Raw genomic sequence first — 10,884 nt, 5'->3', positions numbered from 1 at the left:
TTTTCCTTGTCTCAATATATCTTAAAATAGAAATGCATTCACACCATGGTGAACTTGTTTCCCATGCAAAGACTGCATAAAAGAAGAAAAATGCAAAATTTCGAGGCCTACAACATCTTAAAAACTGCACAAAAAGATCTGAAGCTAGCCCACAAACCCAGAAAAGGGAGACATGTTTCTTCTTTTTTTCAGTTTTTTTGTAAGAAGTTCACCATAGTGTGCACGCATTTCTTTTCTGCAATACACCTTGTGGAGATTTCTCACTCAGAGCTGAGATGGAGTTTTCTCACACACACACACACACATCCTACCTGCAGAAATCACAAGCATTTTCTTTTGCAGAAGTGTGTGTGTGTGTGTGTGTGTGTGTGTGTGTGTGTGTAGGCTGTTTGATCTGGGCCGATTACTAGATAAACAGGGGTCCTTTCCCTGAGCGGAAATCCATTATGCACTCAGTGTCCACAGCTGCTTGTCATGCATTGGCTGGCTCGGATCCTGGCGAATCAAAGGTGTCCGTTCTGCCTCCAGTGCTGCCATGAATATTTATGGGTGCTGTGCAGGCAGAGGCGCTCTGTGATGTAATTGCAGTATACCAAGGATCTCGCCAAGCCCCTGTACGAAGCAACCACGCCCATATGCGTTATTCACGAGGATTTATTCAGTATCTACGAGTACTGTATTCATCAGAAGTGTTTCCATACTTTCCCACTTTCCTGCAACTGTCATGCATGTGAATGTGACTACTTGGATATAAAAGCTGCCATTTGGGAGAACGTTTCTCTTACAGGACATAGTTTGGATTTTGCGAGAGAGAAGTACTCTCAGGAATCAATAGCGCACCCGCCTACTCTGCCAGACTCTGACTTATTCAGAGCACGGTGAAAATGGCAGGAATTTTATCCAGACACATGCACACAACGCAAATCAAAATCCTATATAAAGGTGTTTCGCTTTTGTTATTCTCTTCCACTCCATTATTATTATTATTATTATTATTATTACATTAGCTTTCCTTGCCGTTATAAGACACTGATTTCATATGACACACACAGGATCAAGGTGTCGTATGAAAGCTGGAATTCTCCTTTTGGTCCAACTGATGCATAATTCTACATAATTTGAGATGATTGATGAACCAAGAGTACATTACATTTCAGACATGTGAATATCAAACGTGTTACCAAATTGAACAAATCATACGTAAAACTGTAGCACTTTAATTGAACATTAAAGACATCATTTACTGCATTAGTTAACAAAAACTTTAACAAACCTTATGTATAATGTAAGGAATAAAACACTTGGGGGCGTGGTTTGATGAAGTGGACTTACTGTTGCCACCTGGAAGTTGTTCCAAAGTGTTTTATTCCTCTTATACCAGAGCGATTCGCCGGGGATTACATTTTCCATTTATTAAATAATGACACATTATCCACAAAACATGTTACTTCCTGTTATCACATGTTATAGCAGTTATAAACACTTATTCCCTCACTTTCACTTTATGTTATTAAGACAAAAAACGCCGCTTGTCATGTTACCAAGAAGCATAAACTCCTCTGTATTGAAGACTTTCCTGCAGCGGAAAACCTACTGACACTGGAGACTCCTTCCATAAATGTTCAACATTTCCTTACAGAAAGCTTAACAGCAAGGTTTTGAAGCCATTTATTATTGTCATGTTAGCACCAAAGGGCACTGAACTCCATTTCCCAGAGTGCACCTCTGACTACAAACATGGCTCCCATGGACTCCAACTCCCAGTTCACACGCCTCAGTTCACCTGATTACTGATAGCACACACCTGGACTCAATCACCACCGCGCTACTTAAGCACGCTCACGGCACATAGTTCAGCTGCTTTTCCTCTGACATATCAAGCCTCTGATTCATGTTTCTTTTCTCTTTTAATGATTCTAGTCTCTGTTTATTATTTTGAACTCAAGTCATTATTTTGAACTCCAACTGAAAAGTGACTGCTTTTGTGTTTTTATTTGTAACAGTACTATATTTTCATGATTTAAAAAATACACTACATTCTTGTGCATTTATTCAGGAGGACATGCACAAAATTCACCAGGACATAAGGGGTTAAATGGGTTCTGTGAAAGATCAGTGAATATTGAATATAATGACAAGAAATCTTTACAAATGTATTTCATTAAAGCATCAGAAACAAGCTTCCATCCTGTACCCAGCGACCCAGGTTCTGAAAACGACAGAAACAAAAGCAGGATGTGAAACACCAGCATTCAACCAAGCAGGCGGGACAAGTGGGTGGCTGTCGATCAAAAAACTCCACCTCTTGTACTAGCAGAGTGGGTGTGGCTTTGAAGTGGACACTAAAGAGAGTGTTTTAAAAACTCACCTCACTCTTCTTACATCTTCTAAAATCATGGACTTTGCCTTTACAGTGTGTGTGTGTGTGTGTTTGTATTTCCAGAAGGCTGGTGTTAGTATTCAGTGGCTGATTTACCCATCAGCCCTGTGTCTACCTCCTGCCCCGCTACATCACTGAGGGACCTGCCAGAGTCTGACAATCGTTATTCACACAGTGACCATCTGCCCGACTGCCACACACACACACACCAGCAAAAGCACTGCATTCATACATGTCTGACGAGGACGGTGAAGGACTGTCGTTAACCTCTCAGCGCCGGAGAGCCGATGCAAAGTCAGGAAAAAGGACACACACGGCTCACAATATATAATTATACTGTGTGTTATCTCTGCTTTCCCTGTCAGACTCCTCTTTCTCCTCTTTCTCAACGGATTCATTATTTATACATTCTAACTGTAAAGTCATTTCATTTTTCAAGCCAGCATTTTGTTAAATACACACTATTCCACACTGCTATTTGCACAAGATTCTCTTCACCTATTTAATATTGAATCAATGGAAATGCAGAAAATATTGCAATAAAAAACATTGTTATTAAAGTTTTGAAAGTTCACAATACAATCTGAGCAATAGCGTAGAAAATTTATTGTTATAAATGTTTGAGAAAAAAAAAAAAAACAGCTTTATGATGATCATTAGAAAGAAAAAATTGGTTAGTAACCTTGCTTTATTTATTATCCAAGTTTGTTTTCACATGAAGAGCAATTTGCTACACACATACAGAGTTAAACTGATTAAATAGAAGCAGGAACATTGTCAGGAGTGGGACGACGGAGGTATTAAAAGAGCTAGGCAGAGTTATTAGCATTAGCTAATTTCAGTTTATTGGGCTTTTCTCACTGACACACTGTCAAAGGTTTGGCAATTTTCAGTTCATGGGAATTTAATTCCGTACCACACTAAACAGCTGAATGCTGAATCTTGCAGGTGAATTTTACTGCCTTTGACTAAAGCTAAGGCTAAAACTCCAAATTTCTGACCTCCGACTAGGAAAACGCCCCCTCAACACGGAATTCCTATTCGGAAAGAAGGGAAGGTGTCTTCCTCTTCAACCTCGAGTTCAGCATGATGTCATGCCAACATGGCCGCTCACACCGTGAATAAAGTATAGTTCGCTGTTTTGAGAAAGTAAATACGCCATAAACTCATGATCGTTAATGCTAGCTATCTAGCTTGTTGTTAACAAAACACACACTTTCATGGAGGTGTACATATTTTTTCCCACTTTGCAGCTCGAATAACGTAATTCCGAGTTCAGAATTCCTCTGAGTTCAAGCAAACGCAGCGTTAAAGCCTAACACTGAATAGCAGAATACACCATCTTTACATTGCAATTTTAGATGAATTTTTTATGTCAAAGCTATGAAATTGCAAGAAAAAAATAAATACAAAAACTGCTATTTCACTACTACAAAAAAAACTATAGATTTTCAGTCAGGTGCTAATTTTCAATGCAAGTCTGCTATTGTTTTTTAAACAAAATAAAATTTCATACAGTTTGTCCACTCATAATCATCCAAAACCTTCCACCTGGACCTGAAGACTTTCCTGCAGTGGAAAACCTACTAACATTGGAGACTCCTTCCATAAATGTTCAACATTTCCTTACAGAAAGCTTAACAACAAGGTTTTTAATCCATTTTTTATTGTCATGGTAGCAACAAAGGGTGCTGAACTCCATTTCCCAGAGTGCACCTCTGACTACAAAAAAAATAAATAATAATAATAATAAAATTTCAGCGTTCAGCGTAAGATGTCGTATCTACATGGCTGCTCAGACCATAACGTACCACTTTCATAATATTCAATGTAACTATTATGGATAAAAATTATGACGTGTGATTCTTTAATAAATAAAACATTGTTAGCGTTGGCAAATTGCTGCTATTAGAAATAATTAACTTCAATATGGTAACAGGAATTCCGTTCATGACACCACCCTGTCGCTGATTAATTTCCTTTAACAGCATGACACGGAGTGTTTTATTCTGTACTCAATATCAGTAACCTGTAGGAGAGCGTTATGTTTTGGGGATGTTTTTGCTGAGATGATGATCCACTGCAGTATATGCGCTGTGCTCAGATCTCTAGTGCTCGGTGACATGTGACGAATCCCTCGGTTTTATTTGCTACTTGCGTGTCCTGGATCTATCAGTCATGCAGCGAGTGGAGTGTGTCAGATCAGAGAGCAGGAACGAGAGAGACGGAGGAACTGAGAGGAACTGAGGGAGTCAGAGAGCAGTAATCACACACACCAGCTGTTGTGTGGACTCAGACCCAGTTCTGTCACACTCTTCACACGAGTCCCTCTTCGCTTAATAGAGGCTCCTGGGATTCGATTTGAAGATGGAGTGACTCTTCTAGCAGCTTTACCTGATCACGCCATGGAAAGAGACCCAGCTCAGCGAGTAGATGCTTCATTATTTCAACCAACAGAACAGCAAATCTGATCAAGCTCCAGCTTAATGAGGCACAAATGATCCTAATAACACCAGGCTGCTGCTTATTACCATCTTTGATTCTACAGAGAGTCGACTTCTCATCGCCATTTTACTTCAGAAGAATCCCCCTCGCCGTCTTAACGGCTGTTTCCGTATTTTATTACCTCACGTGAGGTTCATTAGAGTCCCAGAGGTTCAAGTCAGCATAACTGCAGCCTTCAGAATAAAACGTCAGCAGAAGTGGCCTGCACAGCTAACAATTTTAGGTTTGTGGAATGTTTAGAGAATGTTGCAGTCCATTTTAATTTCTACAATCTTGTTGAGATAGGCTTTGATACAGAACCAAAAGTCCAGGGGGGTGGACCTAGACCTGATCCGACTCCTCCTATAAACTTCACCCTCGAAAAAGGCGCAAATATACTTCACTTCGCCAGCTACTGGACGTGAGTGGCATTGTTTGCACACTGGCTTGTGTATCTTATGAACATCTGGAGGATTAAAAGCGGCTTCCACTAGACGGCACGGCAGAGCCAAAACATCTCTGTCCATCTGGATTCCAAGTCAAACTGTGATGTTTAGCGATTTCACGCAAATCATCTCGTTAAACAGACCGATGAGCTCTGATTCTCTTTAACACTTTCTTGTCATGAACTGCATCTCAAATCAAAAACCCTCACTGTACATTCAAAAATATAAATTTTATTAAATTTCTGAGGCCGCGCACACGCGACATGCCAAATGACCGCAGGATTCGCATAGCGGCCATTTTGCGTACACATATGCGTCGATAAGAGCGAGTAAACATCAGCCTTAACACGGAACAACACACTATAACACACCTATCCATCCTGAAACACGCTGAGCTCGATTATGAAATGGAGTGATGTAGCTGAGGTTGAGGAACTGTCAGAGCCAGAATTCATTTCTACATCTGGGATCTTTTGAGTTTTTTCCAGTGTTTCTGGGGTTTTAGTGGCAGGGTTCATATTTAAACAAGAAAAAAACTTTCCAGATTAGGCCACGCCCACTTTGGAGTTAAATCCGACTACAGATATGGATATTCCGAGCACTATATAGATACAGATAATGTTGCACCTCTACTACTGGTGCAGTGGATAGAGATTAAGGTGAAAACTGCAGTGTTACTTGAAACATTCGCCTGTGTTTTATTGTCTCTCAGAATTCTGGGCGTTGCGAATCTAACCTGATGAAGGTTGTCTTGCTGATGCCCTGCACCACCCGGCCCGTGTCTTAAGAGGACGGTGTTAAAAAGTGCACATGTCAGCATATGAGCCCAGGTCACAGCAGCGGACCTTAAATCCAGAGTGACATAAAGAGAAGGAGGAGGGCAGGGGACAAGAGCTGTAATCGGATCATTGGCTAAAATGAGTTGAGTCGATCCAATCAATAGAAACTGCGCATGCAGCAAAGAGGCTTTAATGGGCCTTAATCTGCGTTAGGTATTACAGACAGGAAGTCAGAGGACTGGAGCTGTGGAGAGGATTCATCCCTTACAGTGAGGAACAACACGTTCCTCAATGTGTTCAGTCTCTGAATGAGGCGCTGACACGTCTGATAGGAGAGCAGCTCCATCTCCAGCCTGGTGTAGCCTCATCACAGCTTGTGGGTAATGAAACATTAAATGTAAATGTCCTGAAGCCCGGCTTAATCATAATTTGAGCCGGGGTTAAACTTGGTGCTGATTACATATTGCGCTCTGGGCATTTTTACATATCAGAAAAGGTGCCAGTTTGAAATTCTACACTCGACATCCATATATTTTAAATAATATAACCCGACTGTGTAACCTAGACTGAATTTTATCATGATTATTATTCTCCTGTAGCACCTAATCTTAGCCATGTCCTTGCTGTTCGTCTCCGTACATCCCTGCCGTCACTGCTACAGCGCTTAGCTCATCAATACCCTTAAGGAAAAATGTGATTATGTGAGTAATATGTGATCACATGCGAACGTGCATTTCAACATGGTATGCCCTGAAATTGCATAACATGAAATCACGTGTGAAAAGGAATTATTTATGTGAGAAAATCACATGTGAAAATAAATAACTCATGTATAAGAATCAGATGTGGGGAAAAAAATCATGTGTAAAATGGGAGAATAAATGAATCGTGTAAAAATCACAGCTGTAAAAAAATGAGTCATGTAAGAATCTTATTTGTAAGAAAATGAATTGTATGTAAGAATCGCATCTGAAAATAAATGAGTCATGTGTAAGAATCACATCTGTAATAAATGAATGTAAAGATCAGATTTAAAAATACACAAACCATGTGTAAGAAAAAAGAATCATGTAACAATAAGATTTGAAATTAAACGAATCATTTGTGAAAAGAAATGAATCATATGTAAGAATCATATGTGAAATATGAATCATGTGTTAAAATCATATATTAAAAAAAGGAATCATGTATCATAATCAAAAAATCACATGTGGAAAAATGAATCGTGTAGTAATTACATGTTAAAATAAATGAATCATGTAAGAATCAGACGTGAAATCAAGCGATTCATGTGTAAGATTCACACATGAAAATAAATGAATCATGTGTAACATCATGTAAAAAATAAACGAATCAGGTGATTATTCATATGTGAATTCAATGTGAGTTCTCTGTAAGGGTGAAAACCACACTGATAAAAACATGTAGATCAATAACCACATTTATAATTCACACACTTTGCTGCTACTTCATCACACGCATCACTTTGATTTTCAAAATGTCATCTACGACTGACTCAAAGCCAGTTCGGAAAGTTCGCCCGACTTTCAACTCCATTAACGAGTTTTCACTTCTTGAGACGTTTTTTTTTTTTTTTTGCTTGAGGGAAAGCAGAAATGATAAATCCCTCAGCTCCTCACTGAAATAACTGTGTTTACTTCAGTTAGTTGTAATTATACATCGCCTCATACGTTCTCTCATTTCCAGAATATCACCACTCCTCCCTCTGTGTGGGTTTTTCCTTTACTGACTGTTATTAATGAAATTTTCCCAACACATAATGATAGAGCGTTTTCTATACGTAGATAATGACATCCATTAAAAGCTCATTGTAGGCTAATATAGCTTTGATAACCCAGAGAGATCCACCTCCAAAACATCACATTATCATCATTACAAATCTGACGAGAAACTCCAGTTACACTTTTGGTTGTAGTTTTAGCCTAAAAGCCGACATTTTGTGCTCCGCGAGGCTATTTTACAGCTCTGAGAGCAACATGAAAATAATTTATATCGTATTATGTTTTTTACGTAATTATACTAAATCAAAATTGACCAGTTTGAGTGAGTTTGTAGCCTCAGATTCCTGATTCCTGTCCTTGGCTGATGCGAGTGGAACTCGATCTGATCTTCTGCTGTTATAGATCCATCTGCCTCAAAGTTCGACGTGTTGTGCGTTCTGATATGCTTTTCTGCTCACCACCGCTGTAAAGAGTGCTTATTTGAGTTACCGTCTGGCCATTCTCCTCCTCCGCCCGCAAAATGGCCGCTCAATGGATGTTTTTTTGTTTTTCGCACCATTCTGAGTAAACTCTAAAGACTTCTGCGTGAAAATCCCAGGAGTTCAGCCGTTTCTGAAATATTTAAACCTGGCAACAGCAACCACGCCAAGGTCAATGTCTCAGAAATTGTTTTTTTCATCATGTTGATGTTTGAGGTGAACATGAACTGAAGCTCTTGAGCTCTTGAGAATTGCATGAATGAGCAGATGTATTTGAGTTTCTATTAAAGTGCACAGTAAGTGTATTATATTAAGTTTTATATTAGCATCTTTTTATTAGTTTCATTTCAGAATGTGGACGTATACGCAAAATACGCTGGCTTAATATTGAACAAAGAACCAGAATTTTGAAACATTTGAAAAAAAAAAAAAGGTGGTTACAATGACTAAGAGTTTCTTTGCTCTTGCATAAAGTAAGTGAGAAAAGCTAGCGAACGCAAAGAGACAACTGAAATTAAATCTCCATTTGCATATTCCAGCTTTGTCTTGTGAGTGAAACGGGTAATTTAGAGGCAGTGCTGTGAGGCCTATTAATAGCACCATCAGTGTTGTTCAAACTCCAAAAAAGTAGCAGAGAAAAACACAGTGTGGGCTGCGAATGTGGAATCAGATTTAAGCCAACGTGTAGAGGAGGACAGAGTTAATCTCAGTTTGAAGCTTGCTTAGTGCAATTACGACCTCCGAGTATGACACCACACACAGAAAAAGACTTTCCTCCCAGTCAGAGGAACATAATAAACATAGTTTAGAGATTAGCGTTTCCAGGTGACACAGAGGTGACACATATTCAATCACTACACACTACATGTAGAGATTACATATTTGACTCCTTCCAGTGAGTCATTTAAATGATTCATCCAGATTTGTTCACTAATTAGTGTTATTTAATAAAGTGCTTGCATGCCCATCTCCAGCTTTGTCCAAAAATTCGACACACACACACACACACACACTCACACAAACAAACTGAACTCACTGAATCAACTGATTCGCTGAACAAGAGTCATGAATCTTGACAGAAAGGATACAAAGGGTGCAGCTGATGTGCAATGTCACACAATTCATGATATTTGATAAACACCAACAGATAAAACATAAAGGTAATAAAAAAGTAATATCCGAAGGATAAGTTATGCAAAATATAATATATTAGCAAGTGAATAAAGGAAAAGTTATCTAATATTTCTCATTGTGACATTTTTATGTAACAAATATAAGACCATTAAACTTATTTACTAATTTCAATCTTAAAATTGTCTTATTCTATTGGCAGATAAGAATATTTCTGAACTACGCAAAAAGAATAAGACAATTTCAAACTTGAAATGAGTAAAAATAGCTATAAACAAGCTTAATAATTATTTTTCATGACATATAGGCTGCCACAGTATAACTCATTGAACCTTTCCTTAATGATATTTACGAGGCAAATAATATTATTCATATTTATTACAGAAGGAAAAAAGTAACTGAATTGTTCCTTTGGATTTATTCTCAGGCCAAAAGCTTATATAAGACAATGGCGCCATCTGGTGTGTTGGAGTTGAGTCTACAGCCACATCAGATCCAAGCACAAAGCCACAAATGGTAGTCCTGGATCTCCAGCCTGATGTACACTGTACAAGTCCAGCAGTATAAGAAACTGTGTGGTGTAGAGGTGTGCGCAGGACAATCCCACCCACTCCCAAAGGAATTCTGACTAATCCTGCCTGCTCCAACCGGAATTTTGACTAATCCTGCTCACTTCTGAAAAAATTTTTGAAAATCCCCTCTGTTCCAACAGGAATCCTGCTTTACCCTGAAGGAATTCTGACCCACTCTATCTGCTCCCATAGGAATTCTTACCAACGCTGCCTGCTCCCAAAGGAATTCCGACCAATCCCACCCACTCCCGATGGAGTTCTGACCAATCCTGCGTCACCTTGAACGAATTCTGACCAATCCCACCTGCTCCCACAGGAATTCTTACCAACGCTGCCTGCTCCCAAAGGAATTCTGACCAATCCTGCTCCACCTTGAACAAATTCTGACCAATCCTACCTGCTCCCACATGAATTGTGACTAATCCTGCCTGCTCCAACTAGAATTTTGACTAATCCTGCTCACTTCCAAAGGAATCTTGGAAATCTCCTCTGTTCCAACAGGAATCCTGCTTTACCCTGAAGGAATTCTGACCCATTCTATCTGCTCCCACAGGAATTCTGACAATCCTGTCTGCTCCCACAGGAATTTCGACCAATCCCACCCACTCCCGATGGAGTTCTGACCAATCCTGCTCCACCTTGAATGAATTCTGTCCAATTCCCCCCCCGCTCCCACAGGAATTCTGACTAATCCTGCCTGCTCCAACTAGAATTTTGACTAATCCTCCTCACTTCCGAAGGAATTTTGAAAATCCCATCTGTTCCAACCAATTCCATTTGCTCCCAAACAATTTCTGACTAATCTCACCTATCTCTGAAGGAATTCTGACCAATCTCACCCCCTCCTGAAGGAATTCTGACGGATCCTGCC

At 39.5% G+C, this 10,884-nt stretch overlaps 1 long non-coding RNA gene across 1 annotated transcript; it reads left to right on the top strand.

The window, feature by feature from the left end:
- The first annotated feature begins 1,049 nt into the window (after nt 1-1,049).
- LOC113541306 (uncharacterized) lies at nt 1,050-2,967 on the top strand. Its single transcript, XR_003404169.3, has 2 exons — nt 1,050-2,318; nt 2,444-2,967. It is a non-coding gene; the product is annotated as an uncharacterized LOC113541306 (long non-coding RNA).
- Nucleotides 2,968-10,884: the final 7,917 nt, after the last annotated feature.

This window comes from Pangasianodon hypophthalmus, chromosome 22, assembly GCF_027358585.1.
Source record: "Pangasianodon hypophthalmus isolate fPanHyp1 chromosome 22, fPanHyp1.pri, whole genome shotgun sequence".
NCBI classification, from domain to species: domain Eukaryota; kingdom Metazoa; phylum Chordata; class Actinopteri; order Siluriformes; family Pangasiidae; genus Pangasianodon; species Pangasianodon hypophthalmus.
Note: the sequence above shows the minus strand (reverse complement) of the source record. Positions and strands in the feature narration are given on the sequence as shown.